The sequence below is a fragment of the Felis catus genome, chromosome E1 (assembly GCF_018350175.1).
Source record: "Felis catus isolate Fca126 chromosome E1, F.catus_Fca126_mat1.0, whole genome shotgun sequence".
In the NCBI taxonomy this organism is placed as follows: domain Eukaryota; kingdom Metazoa; phylum Chordata; class Mammalia; order Carnivora; family Felidae; genus Felis; species Felis catus.
The window spans coordinates 24330761-24336308 of record NC_058381.1 but is presented as its reverse complement, the minus strand read 5'-3'; the positions used below and the strand labels follow the sequence as shown (position 1 = coordinate 24336308).

The window sequence follows — 5548 nt, the reverse complement described above, 5'->3', positions numbered from 1 at the left end:
TAAAGGGATTGTGTGGGGCTGCATCTGCCTGGCCCAGGTGGGAGCTTCTCGCAGGTTTTTTTTCCCCCTCTCACTCTTATTAACGACAAATGTTTGGCCCCTTCCGGGACAAAGCAGTCCTCTGGCAGCCAGTCTCCCCGCTCAGCCTCCCCTCCCCTCTTTCTCTTGCATCTCTTTGCAAGAGGGCCATTTGTCCCCTTTGTTGGACTTCCACAGGAGGTGAAGGCCGCTAAGACAGGATTAGGCAGTGGCAGAGGGTAAGCTCTGTTTGGGGGTTGGTGTGCTTCTAAAGGCATGGAGTGGGGTGCCCTCATTCTAGAGACATCTATAAGGACCAGCATTTCCCGAGAGTTTATCACGTATTAGGTACAGCTTATTTGATCCAATGGGAAAGGCCTATTGTCTCCTTTGTTTGCATTTCATGTGTAGGGTAACTGGGCCTCAGAAGGTCACAGACGTAACTGGTAAATAAAGCTGGAATTGAAGGCCAGGTCAGAAGGGTCCAAACCCTGTGCGCTTGCCCTCTACACCCTATTCCCAAAGTCCACCCCTGCATCTGGCCATTTCTGGAGAGGAAACAGGTGGCTGATCTCCTCAGCACAAGCAGAAAAGTCTGAGCTGCAACTGGAAATCTAGCTTTGGGGCAGGGAAACCTGGGCCTGAAGGAGTCTTTCTGGTGCCCCAGCCAAGGGTCTTCACATCTTGGGACTGAAAGAGCGTGGGAGGTCATCCTGAGCAAGGATCTCACAGGACAGATGGGAAGGCAGAAGTGAAGGGGAGAGTTGTGATGTGCCCAGGAACATCCAGCTAGCAAGTGCTCAGTTTGATGACATTGGGTTCCTGTGGTCCCAACTCACCAATTTTGCAGATGAGGAAACCAAGGCCCAGAAAGGAGGAATGACTTACAAAAGTCTCCATAGGTCATTAGAGCAGAGCTGGGAATCGAATCAATAGCAAGGAGCACTCACCACCAGATCCAGACACTCGTAAAACATAGCCACATACCTTCAAGAACAGAGACTCAGAAGCACAAGGGGCCACCCAGATGGACACAAGACTCACACACACTTCCAAGTATACGTGCTCACACTGACACTCCCCGACACTGTGTGGGACCCACTGTCCATCCCCCCATCTGGGGCCCCAGGGGTGACAATATTTGTTTTCACTCCCCTCCACCTTGCCCCCCATCCCTGCCAGAATAGCACCAAGCCAGGGAGCTCCACGCTGGGCTTAAAAAAGGGCACTGTATTTTTCATCCTTAAATGCTGGGATGCTCTTGTCTTCCAGCTTCGCCCAAACCCCTTGGTGGAGATGGATGGGGGCGCAGAACACAGTTATCAGAAAGATTAAGCTGGGACTTGTCATTTTTTTATATCATGGAGCAGTCAGCCCTACGAGTGATGTCCTCCACTCCGCCAGGATGAGTCCAGAACCTTTAGTGCCAGTAGTAAAAAAGACTATAAAAAACACCATCGGAGAAAGGGTAATGATGAAATTTAACTGCTCCCGATCACACACCTGGGGTCTGCTCGCCGCAGAACTGGGGGGTTCGGCCACATCATCCTTTACTGCCGTGCCCTTGTCTCAGAGTTTAAGGTCCTTCCACTGAACCAGAACGTTGTGTCCACTGCTGAGACCCTGGGGCCCGTCTGCCCCACCCCACCCTGCCTGGCCAGGAGCGCAGACAGAGGGAGCCAGGCCCAGGAGGGCTCTGTTGGCCTGGCAAGGGAGTCCTGTGGAGCCTTGGGGTTACTCAGGAGCTTCAGCCAGGGCTGCTGTTGAGAAAGGTTGGTTCAAATTTCGTCTCCTTCCTTTCTTCTTCCTCCCTCCTCCTCCATCTCACTTTTATGTACCAGGTGCTGTGTTATGTACATAAAGGCTACCAGGATCTTCCACTGCCCTTATTACGTAGCACTCTGCTTCCGTAAGTTCTAGCCATCCACCCACCCCTCTCTCTTGCATCACAACCCCCTACCACACGGCCCCTTTGCCTCTCCTAATGCTCTCTTCTTGCCGTATTGAAATCCTTCAAAGTGATTTGCTCTCTCCAGCCTTTGGGCTTTCACATGTGCTGTTCCCTCTGCCTGGAACACTCCTTGGCTAACTCTTACTCATCAGTACATCTCAACTGTAGCTTCCTCCAGGAAGCCCTCCCTGCCATTCTCTGGGTCTGTGTTAGGCTTTCTTGCTAAGAGTTCCTTTGGCTGCCTGTACTTCCTCTTTGAGATATGTATCCTCATGGTATCTTGTCATTATTTGTTTAATTATAAGGTCTGTGAAGGTCCTTGTTGAGGATACTATGCTGGGTCTAGGGATTTAATGGGGAACAAAACAGACAAAATCCCTGGCCTTCATGAAGCTCATGGTCCAATGCAGGGGGTACAACAGGACTGTCTGTATTGTTCACCCTTCACGGACATGTCACTAAAGTAAAGGTGTGGTTGAGTTTAAGCCTCAAAAGGCCCTGCCAGATAGATAGTATTATCCTGACTACAACCAAGAGCCCTTAGGTCATCCAGTTAGGGAACTGCAGGACCCAGACTTAAACCCAGGTCCGACAGCCACCTGAGTTGCAGGATCTCCACAAACTGCTTCCTCCTTGCTCACCTTGGTCAGGCTTTGCCGGCCTCCTTGCTAGTTCTTAACCTGCCAGGCCTGCCCTTGCTCTGAGCTGCCATTCATGCTGTTCTCTCTGCCCGGAATACTCTTTCTGCTGATAACCTTAGGCTCACCCCCTCACCTCCTTCAAGTCTTTGCTTAGATGTCATTTTCTCAATAAAGTCTTCCCAGATACAACTGCACACATGCGCGTGCACACACAGACACACACTCCTATGCCCCACCCCCATACTCCATATTTTACCTATGGTGTCTCCCCTTTACTAGAGTGTTAGTTCCCTGAAGTCAGGGATTTTGCCAATTGTTCATTGTCATAGCTCCAGTGCCTATAATAGGTGCTCAGTAAAGATTTGCTAGATGGATGGATGGGTGGATGAGCTTATGGATACAAGACATGCAGAGCTGAAAAAGGCTGGGTGCCTGCCCTTTTCGAAAAGCCTCAAAGTCCAGCCATGGGAGAGGGACCTTGTCATCTGGGTGGGAGGCATGTTCTAACAGAGGTGTGTACAGAGAAAACAACACCCCCAACACCTGTCCCCTCCCCACCTCCAGACACAGCCCTCTCGGGAGACTCGCCCTTTCTCTGAACATGGAGGCTGTCAGTCTCTGGGCAGAGAGTGTGCCTCAATAGGCCCCACAGAGGGCGAGCTGGGAGGGGGCTGTGTGAGTCGGATGCCAACAGTCTCCCATCAGTTCTGGAGCATCCCCAGGGGAGCTAGGGAGAGGAAGGGCCATGAAAGCACAGGATAGGGAGCCCCCCTCCCTAGCCCTATGATGGTGGCAGCTCTTGCAACCAGAGACCACAAAGGGCGATCCCCCAGGAGCCAGAATACTCACGACCAGCCCAAGAGCTCACCCCTGACCCACCAAGGTCCCTTGAGCAAGTCCCTTCTCTAAGCCCCAGTGTTTCCTCTCCTAGAAGATGAGACATTTTTATTGAAATGCCATGTACATACAAAAGAGTACACACATCAACACTCAAGGATTTTCACAAATAAACATGTTCATATGACCAGCGTCGTGATCAAGAAATAACACCTTACCAGCTCCCCAGAGGCCCCCTTGGGAATCTTCTCCATTCTGGTCTCCCCTAAAGGTAAAGATTCTCCTGATTTTTAACACTGTAGGTAAAGTTTTACCTGATTTTTTTTTTTGAACCTTGAGGATCCCCTTTCAACCTCTACAAAATGCTCTTTTGATTTCAAAAGTATCTGTGGTAGCCAGCCTCCAAGATGACCCCCAGCAGTGCTTGTCTGCTGGTATTCACACTCTTAATGTAGTCCCCTCCCACAATGAATCAGAGTGGTCTTTGCGACCAATACAGTATAGCAGAGGTGACAGCGTATGGCTTCTGAGGCTAGGTCATAAAAGGCATTGTGGCTTCTGCCTTGCTCCATTGGATCACTAGCTTAGAGAAAGCTAGCTGCCATGTTGTGAGCCATCTTGTGGAGAGCTCCACATGAAGAGGAACTGAGGCCTCCCACCCACAGTCAGCACCAATGTGCCAACCATGTGAGAGCGCCATCTTGGAAACAGATCTCCCAACTCCAGTTAAGCTGGATGCAGGCCAGGCCAACATATGATTGTAGCCTCATGAGAACCCCTAAACCAGAACTGCTAGCCAAGCCACTCCTGAATTCCTGACCCATAGAAACTATGAAAGATACTAAAACTTTATTATGGTTTTAAGCTAATAATTGGGGGGGGGGGGGCGCTGAGTTTGTTCACAGCAATAGATAAGTAATGCAGTATTCATTAAGCAAATATCCAATGAGCCAAACCTCCTAGACTTTCAGTAATCCTTTGCAGGAACCCTTTTAAGAATTATCTTCATGGCATCTACTCACACTTGAAAAAAGGGCCTTCATTGTGGTGCATGACAAAAACTTGGTTTAGGCTAAAGACTGTCATGACTTCAAGGACCCTCCATGGTCTGAGGCCCCTAGGACTGGGCCAGGGTGGGGAGCTATTGCTAACTCTCTTGGTTTCCACAGCTCTTTTCCTACTATAATTCTAGAATCAGAGACTTTCAGGTCTTTGGGGTCAAGCAGGCCTGTGTTCGTTCAAATCCTGGCTGCTCTTCTTCCAAGATCCTGTGTGACCTCAAACAAGTAGATGTACTTCTCTGAATCCCAGTGTTCTTCATCAGAAAACTCGGACACCAGATGCCTTGTTCATAGGTTGTTGCATAAAGTGGAAATCACATGTGCCTCATAATTGCCATACTGGAAACACTCTAGGGGCACAGCCGGCCTTAGTGATGGCCAAACCACAACAGCGCAGCAGGTGCTTCCCAGGGTATCGGGTACTCCCAGGGATATCTTCTGGGGGTATTGGGGTATCGGGAATGAATGCTCCCCTCCCCTCTCACGGAGGCCGAGGCATGGCCCCATGGGGCAGCCTCACACGCTGCTGCACACCCTTGGCACATCCGCGCCCCAACGGCAAGTTTGAAGGGCCAGGTGAGCATATGGCCTCATGACAGAACTTGGCTGGAGACGGGTCTGCTTCCTCTCCCTCGTTAGTGTCGCCCAGGGGCCTGCGCCCTCCTTAGCAGAGGCCTGGGTAACGAAGGCCACAGCCTATTAATTGCAGTGACAGTGATAAAGGAAGGAGGGAGGCCGCTATTTGTCTTGCCCGTAACCTCTCGCATCATTCCAAGATGAATGAAAACTCATTTTCTGCTTTGATTCGGTCTAATTTCTCTGGGCCCCCTGGGCCTCATGGGGGAAGGGACTCACAGCCCCTGCTGAGAAGGAATTGAGAAGCGGAGGAGGAGGGGTCAGAGGTCACGAGGGAGGAGGACAGGCTCCACTAGGGAACCGAGAGCTTGTGGGGGGCAGTGGTTGGAGCATTCATTTGGTAAGCATGGGCTAGCTGATTGGATTCACCATCCAGTCCCGTGGAGGAAGGGAATCTGCTACCC

The 5548-nt window shown here is 50.8% G+C and overlaps 2 long non-coding RNA genes across 2 annotated transcripts; one reads left to right on the top strand and one right to left on the bottom strand.

Moving 5' to 3' along the window:
* Positions 1 to 629: 629 nt before the first annotated feature.
* On the bottom strand, positions 630 to 4050 carry LOC123382049. Its single transcript, XR_006589814.1, has 3 exons — positions 3762 to 4050; positions 1522 to 1778; positions 630 to 1436 (listed from the first exon to the last, which is right to left on the bottom strand). It is a non-coding gene; the product is annotated as an uncharacterized LOC123382049 (long non-coding RNA).
* LOC123382050 lies at positions 4013 to 5312 on the top strand. Its single transcript, XR_006589815.1, has 2 exons — positions 4013 to 4134; positions 4640 to 5312. It is a non-coding gene; the product is annotated as an uncharacterized LOC123382050 (long non-coding RNA).
* Positions 5313 to 5548: the final 236 nt, after the last annotated feature.